Source organism: Diadema antillarum, unplaced genomic scaffold, assembly GCF_040938485.1.
Source record: "Diadema antillarum isolate AM-2024a unplaced genomic scaffold, OU_Dant_1.0 scf00000019, whole genome shotgun sequence".
In the NCBI taxonomy this organism is placed as follows: domain Eukaryota; kingdom Metazoa; phylum Echinodermata; class Echinoidea; order Diadematoida; family Diadematidae; genus Diadema; species Diadema antillarum.
The window spans coordinates 665517-679182 of NW_027270908.1; positions in this window are offsets into that span (position 1 = coordinate 665517).

The following is a 13666-nucleotide window of genomic DNA, read 5'->3' on the forward strand; positions in this document are numbered from 1 at the left end:
AAACGCATTTGGCAGCAGACGTATGTATTCAAAGATCCGATGGAAAATGGAGGGGGAAAATAATATACAAGACCCCAAATATTGGCCAAATGGGGAGACGTAAACTTGGGAAGCTATTTATGGGACAGCAGGTCTCTTATTGCATTAATGGCTGTCTGATAGATTGTTTTATAGGGGTACATCAAAACCTAATATAGCTCTCGAAAGCCTACGAAGTGAAAGTGCATTCGACAGTGTAATGCCAAACCCTGCCTTATCTCCAATCTCGGTCAGACAGCTATTACATCTGTATGCCGGTTTGCAAGACAGGGAGATGTATGAATGTACGTAATATTGTCTATAAATGTTTCCTGTATGTATGTATGTATGTATGTATGTATGTATGTATGTTTGTATGGATATGTATGTATGTATGTATGATGCATGCGTGTATATGAATCTCTGTTTCCAGTGACGCTATGTGCATGTTATAGGCCCCTATGCATGTTTCTTTGATGTTAAAATCAGTATTCAAAATTAGGTTAAAAAACCTGAGAATAGACTACTTTACACTGATTCATTCAAATTCCATGCAAAACGTAATTTCAAACAAGAGGTCTGTACCTGATAATCAGAAAGCTTGACCAAGGCTTCCCCGATGGTTAGGGGTCATACCACGAGTCATACAGCCCACGAGTTCGACACTGAAAAAAGGTCCATGAGTCATACAGCCCATAACACGAGTCACACAGCCAATGAGTTCGACACAAGGCAAATAAGGCCCACGAGTTCTACATTGGTGTCGTTGGCCTTATTTGCCTATAGTGTCGAGCTCGTGGGCCTTGTTTGCATAGTGTCGGACTCACGGGCTGTATGAGTCGTGGGCTGTATGATTCGTGGGTGTCGAACTCGTGACGTGCACCCGACGGTTATAGTACTATATACATTATGAAATCCACAAACCCGGTTCCATGTAGCGAAAAGCATCTCATAGGGTTTAAATGGTTTAAATGGCTGAATACTCCGACTTAAGACTTTTCTTTTCTTGAAAAAAGAGAAGGAAAGAGAGAGAGAGAATGGTCGTTCTTGACACCAAGAGCTCTTGCCCAAGCCTTGCCAATAATATAGCAGCAACTAACCCACACAAGCTGGCATTGAATGTGCGCAAATGGAACGAGATTATCAAATTGTTTGTCTCATGGTCCTCTTGAATATTAACTATCCTACATTATTTTCTATACAGTAACTATCACGAAATCGGCCTGTAGTCTTGTCCGTTGCCAACTTTTCCCCGGAATAATATGTAGTTGAATTACAACATTATGTGTACATCGTAATATCGCGAATTCGGCAGATCATTCCATCCACGTCTCGGAAATCGAAAGCCTGGGCCAAGAAGTCGTCGTATAAACTGACGACGACAACGTGATCGTAATTTCCGCGAGCTCTTCGAGGAAGATGACGTCCTCTGTTTCGTTACGCTCAAACATACCAATATGTGATTTATCATTCTTACGCTGGAAGTCATTTCACTGCTAATGATTGTGTTATGGCATCGATTCCGCACATTTAAAACGTTTAAAGGGGCATTCCAGACGATTTTCATAATTTCACATCATGTAGTACATAAATCAACAGCTCCATGTATAGATTCATGGAATTTATTGTGGTCTTTAAGCAGATAAACCAATAAATTAAAAAATCTTTAACAAATCACACTGAACAGTGTTGATGACATCAGAGCCTCACATATTTCAGAAATGTTGCAGTGTGATTCCATTACATTTACGATACCACTTGCTCAACAAGGTCACCTGTGAAGATTCTATGCATGCCTTCTTTTGTTCTGCTTCCTTGAGTCCCAACTCACGCATTCTTATTGTGAGGCTGCAATGTCATCATCCTTGTTCATTGCAATTTGTTATAAAGTTTTGAAAACATTCTCATTCCTCATCCCAATCACTATAAATTCTGAAACCCTGTACTCAGTTTCAATTTATAGTTGTTCAAACGTAAAAGTCTGAAAATCATCCGGAGTTTCCCTTTAATGTCAAGTTATTACCTCTTCTCAAAGGAACAAGTACTATAATAATTTATACACTGTGTATGTCGAAAATCTACATTTTGCACTTTCTATTAAAATTCTATCCTTGTCTTGCAAGAGACGAAACGAGAGAATAATATATATATATGTATATATATATATATATATATATATATATATATATATGTGTGTGTGTGTGTGTGTGTGTGTGTGTGTGTGTATGTGTGGGTGTGTGTGGGAGAGATGGGAGAGGGAGAGAGTGAAAGGGGGAGCCTTTCCCCCCCTTTTTTTTTTGGTAAGTACGAAAATTTGCCGCCTCATAAAAACTTAGAATAATGGGAGCAGATTATCTCCTTGGGCAATCATCCAAATTATTCGAGCGCCGCACATGAGAAAGAGAGAGGTAAAAATAGATAGATAGACAGACAGACAGACAGACAGATAGACAGAGTGACAGATCGGCATGTAGATGATGGGACGGGAGGGGGGTAGGGGGAGGGGGAAGGGGGTATAGATTTGATAAAAGTCATCTCGATAACATGCTCACATGAGCTAATCGTTAACCAGTCACTGAAACGTCATCACCGTGCGTGAACGCCAGAAAGACGCGACACTAGAAAATCCTCTTAGCATCTACAACACTATAGAAGTATAAAGCACATTCCCGACAGACCAAAAGCTTTTGAGAGGGACAAAGGATGAAAATCGTGAGCTGAGATGGGTGGGGACAATTGTAGGTGTATGGGCGAAGAAATTCCAAATATGCCGAGTATCTCTGGAATGTCCGTGCGACATTCCTTGGGGCGTCTTCATTTTTTGTTCCTGGGATAATCCACAATTATCTCTGAATGAAACGGGAAACTCTGAAAAAAATCTTAGTGCTATTTTTAGTCGGCTCACAGGTAAAATTGGAGTGCAGTGGAAAAAAAAAGGCTAAAAGCAAGAAAATTCTGTATACTCTTCTTTTCATTGAGAAGTCACTTTAAATGAGAAAGAAAAGATCTGAAGTCAAAATATATCCCAGAACAATAAACCGACTAGGCCTAAAATATGTCAAGCATTGCAAGAATGTCGGGAAACCTGAATAAAAAAAAGGGGGGATGGGGGATTCAGCTCTTTCAAAAAAAAAAAAACAAAAAAAAAACGTAGCACACTATTTTTCCCCTTTTCATCTTGTTGGACTGGCTGACCTTATTTGGCTTAGAACGCAGTGAAGAAGACATGAAGGAGGAATATCTTTAAAAGGAGAAAGTTAGAATGCGTGAAACTGCTAGACGGAAAATCGCCCTTTGAAAGTAAAAGCTGCTTAAAGGAAGAATCCTTCATTCAAAATGAACTTTCCCTAAATTAGGGGTGGGATGTGGAGGCAAGGACACCATATGGGGGGGGGGGGGGACAATGACGATATATTGCTTTGTTGGAATCCCTTTCTAAAAGAAATTAATGTTTATTAAGATTTCATTCAAATCAGTAATGTAATTATCATAAAGCAAACTTCCAATCATAATAGTATGTTAAACTTCATGAAAATGGAGTCCATATAGATACAAATCACAGTGCTTGAAAAAAAACAACCTATATCATTCTGGGTAAAAAAAAAGCAACAACAACAAACCAGACACACACACACACACACACACACACACACACACATATATATATACATATATATATATATATATATATACACATATATACACACACACACACACAGAGAAACTCTAATAAGAATGAATGTATAATGATCTTCAGTCACCCATAGACAAAAATGTCGAAAAAGAGATAATGGCCACAACATGACAGTGGAAAAAAAAAGCCTACCTATACATAGTTAAGTAGTGTTGTCCTTGTTTTGACTTGCAAATAGGTTAATATCTTCTTTTTTTGTCCTTTTTTGATATGGTTTTGGCATGAAGAGTCTAGATAATCTGTTCCCCTTAAAAAAAAAAAGAGGCAAAACCTAAACAATACTTGAAAGTGCTGAGCAGATATCTGGAGGGAACAAACTTTTGAAATCCCACCTATATTGGAAAAGTATTAAGGATCTTTTTGTTTGTTTGTTTGTTTGATGACAACCTCCTACTGGGCACTGTGTAAATGAGGATTGTTGTACTTGCACACAGCCTTCTTCAGAATGATTATGTTATTTGGGTTAGTCTTTGATGCTAATATCTTGAGCTGATACAATGAGGCCACGCTAATGGAGATCACAGATCAGAGATATCATACGTATAGATGGAATCATACTTCTCACTAGCTTGATATGTATAAGTTGTGTTTTGAATTCCTTGGAAAATTGGGTGTATTTCTATATAACTGCTTAAGCTGTATAGTCAAAGTGTAGGCTAATGCAGCCAAATATAAGTCTTCATTTTGTGGTCAATTATTTATCACAAAAAAATATATATGATTTAAACAGAATCTTAAAGATGGTGCCAGAAACGTTTCAGTTATTCTGATATTATTGTGTAAACACATAACTATTGTATCTGAAAGAATTTGTGATACTGGATATGAAATTTGATTTGAAATGAATTGAAAAACAGCATGCATGATGACCCACACATTGAAATAACTGCTTTCATGTTCGGAGGATGACTATTTAGTTGCATGCATGTGTATCTGTTGCTGAATTATCTCACTTGGTCAATAAGAATGTATACACACATATACCATGGAACATGTAGAACACATTAATTCATGCCATATATGAAAACACATATGGTGTGAAAACCACACACACACTTTCACTCACACACACATACAGAGAGAGAGAGAGAAAAAAAAAACATATCAGAAAATCACATTATTATATACACAAATGGAATATGCAGAGACACTTACACAGTGTTTTTGTTTTTGTTTTCCAGTGGTCTTTATTTGATTTCAATAATGATATCACATAACCTTCACCATGAACGTATACAACAAAATACAATTGATGAAACAATTCAAAAGAACCATATCATTATACATAATTTCACAAGTAGGAGCAGTGTGGTAATGACTTTCAGTTGTAGGTCCAAAACTTGAATCCTGTCAAATGCCTATGTTCTTGGACCAGGGTCCTCTTTCATAAAACTTGTTATCAGAAGAAAAAAAAAAACTGCCACATTTCTATGACAAATTTGCTCCCAGCCAATCAGATGCAAGGATTTTAGTAGCTTTTAACATCTATCATAACTTGCTATTGATATTACACAAGTTTTATGAAATGGGGCCTGGATGTTGTTACCTGTTATGTCCCTCTCAACCCAGGTGTATGAATGGGTACCTCTGGCAACGCTAGGATATATATGTACTGATAATGGCAGAGCCCTCTAGCAGAGTAGTGGCAACACTGAAGAGGCCCTGGATAAAGAAGACCATCTAGCATTAACAATGAGAAGAAGAAGAAGAAGAACGATAAAAAGACACTATTCCTCTCTTTAAAGAAGAAATCCACTCCAAAATCTTATCAATTTCATAAGAGAAAAAAAATCCCTGCAGAACAGTGCAAAAAATGATCAAAATACAAGAGATAAGAAATAAGGAAGTTATGACATTCTGAAATTTCAAAATTTTTCAGAAAACACTTCTTGACCAGGCATTATGAATATTCAAATCAGCAAGTTGATGATGACATGCTCTCACAATTTTGTATTCATTTCATATACAAAAATGACAAAAATCTCATATTCCAGCTGTATAAATATAAAACTTGCTGCAAAAGCACCCAAAATAAAAAGGAACAAATGTTAACTGATATATATTTTGGAATGGGAATTTGCTCTTACCTGTACTACCTTAAAATAATAATTTCCAGAATTTCATATTTAACAGACATTAAAAATTGTGAGGGCATTACATCATCAACTCGCTCATTAGAATGTTCATAAGGACTGGTCAAAAAATGTTTTCCGAAAAAATGTAACATTTCAAAATGCCATATCAATTTTTGTCATTTTTTTGAATGTTCTGTAGGAATTTTTTCCCCTTTCTTTTAGAGTTCATCTATTTTTTTGGGGTGGATTTCCTCTTTAAACATCCTGAATAACATGATTAATTCTTACTCCATTCTGCTTACTTCTGTTTACTTCTATTCACACACACACACACACACACACACACACACACACACACACACACACGCCCACACACATACCCCCCTCCCCCACATACACACACCCACACACATATATTTCATACAAATTCCCAGAAAAAAACAAGTGCCCCCCACACACAGGTCTTTCTACTGTGGGAAAATATTGTAATCACAAACAGTGTAATTGATTCCAGTGACACTCAAACGAGGGAAAACACGGTCATTATAAAGTCATTCATATCTTTGGCATCGCTTATACATTTTCTTGGCAGATTAAGAAAAAAGAATAATGTTTCTTTTTTATATCGCCAATATCCTGATTCAATGACCCCAAATCTCAGTAAAGGCCAATGCAGAGTGCGGTTCCATGTCGTATTCAAGTTGACTGACATAGATAGAGCAAGGTCGGATGAATAACCTGGGGAAAAAAAAAGGTTCATTAGAGTGTGTGCACGAGGAAGTTCCTGAAGTTTAAAATTTCACACATTTTCATTGAATAGTGATATTGGTTGCAGTCACGCATGTGCATTAGCTGATATGAGGAGGGTAGGTTAGTAGCAACTCTGCCACTGGTTTGCATGCAAAGATACATGTGATATATGTATCTTTGCACATGTATATATATATATTTTTTTTCTCTTCTGAACATGTTGTTGTTGTTGTTGTTGAGAGTTTAACAGATAGAAAGCTTTTCCCCTGATAAAAGTCATCATTGATAGATTATTATACTGTCACTAAAATTTGATTAAAAATTCTGATTTCTTGTAAGAAAGAAAAAGAATATTGGAGATTTGTGTGTTCTCCTGTGGTAACGACATAATCCAATTCATATATCATCGCCTGCACAGGCGGAAGGGCCCTAGCATGAAATTTCAACCCGAAATCAAATTTTGGCTTGTGACATAGTACGACAGAGCTTTGAAAGCTCCCTCATGTGATTTAACCATCACTTTTGTCCATTTTTCTAGCATGCAAGCTTTAGGGCTCACACGGGTAAATAATTCCCCTCAGAGACGTGTGTTAAAATTTCAAAAAATTCTGTAAAATAGCTGGGAGAAATGAGGTGTTTCAGCTTCACTAACCTGGATAAGTGAGATATACCCTTTCATCCATTAAATTTCCAGGGTGGGTTCTATGACTCAAATTCTGTCCAAGGGTCCGCAAAGCCTGACTAAAAGTTCTTGTCACTCAAAAAATCACCTATTTTCCGTACACGTACCCAATGAAATATAGTCCCCTCAAATTTCATCAGAAAAGCTTTCATCTTGCAACCAAAATGCAGTTTGTAGAGGAATTCATATTCAATATCTACAGTTATTCAGATTTTGCCAAACTACATCATTGATTTTCAATTCATTTTTTTCTTCATTTATTTTGGTATCTTTGGTATGAATTTGTGAAGGGGTATGGGACATTCCATTGTATTTACAGGTGTGAGCCCTTTAGGGCCCTTCTGCCAGGCAGGCCTCCATGTGTGGTCGCTTCTTGTCTCACTGTTTTGAAGAATTCAAAAACGTGTAAAACTTTCTAAAAAATTCTAAACTTTCTTCTTTCTTCATTTTGTAGGTCTAATCTTGACGAGACCTCTTCAATTTTGTTGTTTGATTTTACTCTAGTCGTCGAAGCTACTGTGAAACACTGAAATAAAATAACATTTTAGCCATGTCTGTGCTGTGAGTTCTGATTGGCACAGAAAACATCATAGCATTACACACACTGTCTAAAGTCCCTGGCACAGAAAGGGGTTAAAGATAATATAAAGTTTTGGTACCTCAAAAGTTTCCCTGAATTTCCTTGTCTTAGTTTGTGTTTCAGGTTAAAGTACCTTTCATATAACTAACACTGTGAGACTTACTCGCCCCAAAGTGCTCTCATATGTCTTAGTAATCATGCAATAATGGTTTCGTACCAGCGCAGAGCGGGCTCTGAAAAATTCGAACGAGCTGTTAGTTTGACTCGACGCGGTACCGCGAGAATCAATATACACGTATTGTATGAAACCATTATTGCTTGATTACTAAGACATAAGAGCACTTTGGGGCGAGTAAGTCTCACAGTGTTAGTTATATGAAAGGTACTTTAACCTGAAACACAAACTAAGACAAGGAAACTCAGGGAAACTTTTGAGGTACCAAAACTTTTTATTATCTTTAACGGCCTTGAATGGAGCAATACCTCCCATTTTTTTTTTTCACGCTCCAAACTATTCTCAATCTTTCTGTTGCAGAGAAATCATCTGCTATTCTGAGACACGTCCTTGCTCATCCTTTGTCTGAACCCTCACTATCAGTTTGGAGACATTTACATTTACAGTCATGACATATTGTTGTCTTTATTAATGTTTTTTCTGCCCTACCTGTCTTGTAATGTATGTGCTGTTTTGAATTACACTGTACTTTATATTTTGCTTTTGTAATCAAGAAAGTTCAAGTTTTGCATTGATTGCTTGAGTTGTAGACAATATTCATCTACAAGCTCTGCTTTTCAGTGGACCCCTCTCACCTTTTTTTTTTTCTCTTCAAACTTTTTTCCTCAGATCATAGATAATGCAATGAGTTTGGTTTGAACTCTGTATAGGGCTACATGCTATTAATTTGTTAACTACCACTAAATTTTATCTTGCGGTCAACAAAATGTTTACCCAAGATCAATTGTGATTTCCTTCTCTTATTTTCTATGGAAGGAAAAATGAAATACATTGAATCGAATCAGTTTTCTGTAATGCTGGCCTTCTCAATCCACCCTTTTGCCCCTCTCTCCGACCCCCTGGTCTGCCCCACCCACAAACATTATGAAACTTGATGGTGTTTTGGAGGGTAAATCAAAAAGCGGTTGAAGAAAAAAAAAAAGTTAGTTGTCATGGCAACACATGGTTTGGATTAAGGTGGATTATCTCTGGACTTTGCACAAAGTGTTTCTCTGGATACTAGACAAGCATGGTAATACACTGCATTTCCACGTGTAACCAATCTGCGAGGTCTATTCGTGGAATCAAACGTCAAAAATAGAATCATTTTTAGTTTTTGTCCTCTGACTGGGATGGGGGGGGGGGGGGGGGAAGAAGGGGGGATTAGCAATGATTCCATTTGATTTCCAGCCGTGGCCGCTATCACTGCAGAAGAGCCAGCGCGGGATTCTGATGCGGCAATCAGTAAATCTGCCTTTCTCTGTATTTTGACAACTGATATTGGGCTATCACTTGTTGCGGTGGAGAGCCAGCAAAGTGCGACCCGTACCAAGAGTGCATTTTCTTTCAGCAGACAGAGAGATATATCCCGGGGATAAATGAGATCCATAGCCCCAACATTGCAACACTGCCCTCATGATTGTCAACTTTTTATAGTACTGACTCATTTCTTATCATTATTAAGTCTAGTTTCCTCTTGATCTCATCTGACATATCACTGACCTTTAGTTCACTCTGAAACATGAGCGTGTAACCTCATTACTATCAGCCCTGAAATACACATGGATGTGCAACGCAGAGAATGCACGCCAGTATTGAATCGCGGACAAAAAGTGCACTGACCCTGGCGGACAAGACAATGAATGGAAATCACTACAGTACTGTTGCCCTGACTGACATAGTGTTCATGATAGTCTATTCATGTAAACACAACCATTCTTCAGAATGGGTCTCGTAATGAGTGTATTCAAATGAAATGGCTCCTCGCGTAGGAGGTATGGTTTTGATCACTTTCCACGAATGCTAGTCATTTATGTATATAATATGTATATATAGAATCATGCATACACGTGTATTATATATACATACAATATATGCTTGAATGGCCTAGCAATGTGATTCGTCTATTTTTAGACAAAGGATATGCCTTCCATCTTGGAGGTGAGTGGTATAAACTTCAGAAGATGAAGAAGAAAACTCAAATGTGATTTTGCAAGCATGAGACTGATTTGTTGGAATTTTTCATGGGAAAGCAAGGCATACAGACTGCAGAAACAAATTATCTCAATTACATGTAGACAGAATTATTTTCTGCGATGAAAATGACAGAACAATTAATGTGTCAAATATTATCAACAAACCTAAAGTATGTAAACTGTCTACTCTATTAAGGTTTCAACAACAAGTAAAGTAAGATCAGCACCTACTAACCAGTTGAGGACAGTTTGATATTGCTACAACACGCATTTCCCACAGACGCTTGCCTGAGTATACTCATCTTCAATGGGTTAAGCAGCATTAGTATAGGGGTGGAGGGTTGGGTTGGGAGATAAGAGTAGTGCATACATGTATGCATGAGAATAAACATGAAACATGAACATGGCTGCCATTTCTTGTTTTTTTTCCCCCTTCAAGTATAGACACAATACTCTTTGCCTCCAGCTATTCTTACATTTCTTGGAAACCACACATTCATCATCAGCATCTTGATAAGCCACATAACATCTGGACGCAAACTTACAGGTAAAGAAAAAGAAAATGAAAAGAAAAAAGAAAGCAATTTCAACACCACATCAAATTCAATCAAAGGATGAGCAATAAGGTGTTCTGACACAGAGGCATTTTTTTTTTTAGATGAGGAGGAGGTTCATGATTTTACACAAAAAAGACAAAAAACTACAGTAACTTTGTGGCCAACGAGCATATCATGTGAAGAGATGAGGTACAATTGTTGCTTTGCTTTTCGGAGAATGAGAGCATGGGCTGGTGCTCAAAGTCAATATTTTCTGGCTGAATTCCTCATCAAAATTGTTTTATGTTTGTAAACACTTTTCCATTCCCTTTTTTATGTACCTCTTTGAAAAAAAAGTGCAAATGATACATCTCCATCTTATAGAACTATTAAAAAAATGGAAATGGGAGTAGCTATGTCTGAATTAGGTACTGACATCCATAGATGTTGTTCGCTTTTTTCAGTGAAGAGCGCCATTTCACTGGATGTCCTCATTTGCACTTTAGTAACTGGGCATTGAACCTATAACCTTATGGCCATCTGGCCACATTACCACCACCATACACTAATCCAGTCAGTATTTCAGACGAGGCTAAAATTCACCTGCTATCCCCATGGTAAGACTAACTGCTTCGATGCTTCCTAGTATAGCGGCAATGTTCGTTCACCTGTGATCGTTGCCACTGTGTCAAAGTCACTTTCAAGTTGTTTCTCCGAACACGGACAAACCCTTTTGCGAGATTCGACCAAGTACAAACAGACACATTTGGATCACCAGAGCAAAGTCTGCAGTGATTGTGCTACTGCATTAGTTGAAAAAAATAGCAAACCAACAACTATTTATTTCACCCTATCACGAAAGAGACTAGAAACCGCACCATAAATGATCTGTTGACACAGAGCAAAGACCCTGCTTGTCATTGGTCGCCAAGATCTGGTCTCAGAACTCGGTAAATACGGCATGACCACAGCGACAGCACATATAGCATCAAATTGCATCTCCACCAGTGTTAAATGAGCTCCTGTAAAAATAACAGGATTCTTGTTTTCGGTGCAAACATTGAACAGGCTTTTAAAGATGTGATACTCTGTGGCTTAACACAAAGTCTGTTAACTTGTTTATTATCACTACTGCTAGCTTCTAATTTAGAAACGAAAAATAGCAGATAACATCCTGAAAGTGGGCGAAACCATACTTTTCCTTGGTTTTAAATGGGTCACAGAGTCTCTGCAACCTGGTTGGCTGGTTGCCATGTAACGGTCAGTGGTGAGATCAAAGCAATAAAGTAAGGTGTGGTAAGGTTGCCAATTCTTGAATGATGCACTTTTTACCTCCAGAACTCTGAAGGAATTTACTCAATCTCAACCTATTCCATTTCTACTTTTTCTCCATTTTCCTATGAATCAGCAGAACAGTGAAATATAAGAAAACTGCCCTTGTGCACTCATCCTCAAATTTACTGAACTCAAGAGGTAAATTTTCACATTTGAAACAAGGGGACAGGGGGGGGGGTATCATAGTCCTCTTTTTAAAACCCTCCCAATATCTTCCCAATTTTTTGAGATGATGACATTTGCTTATCAGAAGAGCATGCACATCAGTTTCCTCAGACCAAACTTGGCCACATGCAAGAAAGGAAAAAAGAAACTAGTCTTTCCAATTTCTGTCCATCTTTCAAGATGAGTTGTCATTTTAAATACAGTGAAACCCCTCCTCTGCAAATCCCAATGATGATGTGTGAGTATTGGTTACATTCCTACATTTTACGCACGTTCTTCAACATTTCGCTGTCCCTTCCATACAAAAAAAGATACAGAAAAGATGAAAGATAAAGTTGTAGCACTCAATCTCAGTGGAATTATCTGAAGAACACACAAAATTAAGAAAAATGCAAGGCTTATCAACTCCATTTCAGTGCCATGATGTACCACAGTTTGAAAAGTATTATACTATCATCCAACGGTGCAATATGATGAAACATATGATGAGTTTGGCAAAGACAGTCACACACACACACACAAACAAACACACACACACACCCAATTGTGCCTTTCACATACAGTGTGTCAATGACTCACAGCTCAAGGAGGTTTGTAGGTGAGCGAGTGCCAAAGCCCTGGCTTTCTGAAACCTGCCCAGGAATCAAATCGGTACCCCTCTATCAAATCCGATAAAACAGATAAGGCTTTCTTGATCACACTTTATCTTCCAGAAACAAACCAAACAGTTATGCTTGCAAGTTTAATCAAATCGTCAAACACTAGACAATTGCACAGAAGATTAGGTAATTGACTTGCTTAGAATAAATTACATAGTTCTTCTAACCAAACCCCACCCAAAAGTTTAGTGGTAAAAGAGTAGATGCCATTTCTGAATTGCCTTTCATTATTGCATATTTTTTCTTTCTTTTTTTTTTTACTACCACAGCCACCTGAATATCATATTTGGCATCAGAATTAAAAATGCAGTAGCTTGGGGCAGACTCCGCTTACAGGAAAGAAGTTGAAATGTTCCTTCAAAGCAGAATGAAACCCAAATATATAAGTAGATCGAGTGAATGCAGAAATATTTAATAGTAGAACACATCAGCAAAGAGTGAGGAAAATCACACAACCTGCATCTTAAAAGTGTCAGTACCACCATCACCACATAAGAAGACTACAACAATTCCTGACGTCACAGTAGAACAACAATATAAAGAAAATATAAAAAGAATTCAACATATTTCCATTTTTCTGGCATAATCGAAGAGCAGTTGGCTTACCTCTAAAAACAAGGCAGGGGGAATAACATTACCTTCAATATATATGTCAGTATCAAGCAGAAGGGATGTGCACTTTCAATTTAAAAAAAAAAGGAATTCCCTTCGAATTACCTTTACATTAGCATTGTCCTACTGTACCATAATTATGCACAATTCGGAGGAGTCCTCTTTAACAACCAGCAATGGTGGTAACAAAACTTAAAGAATTCACCACTTTTGAACAGATTGTCCAAATTTCCCTCAAACTTTACTCATGCGTTCTACTGATATTTCTGCACTCACTCAATCCACTTATATATTTGGCTTCATTCCCATTATTAACTCTTTCTGTCCCATCAGAAACATGATTATATGCGCTGTCAGTAGCATAACAAAT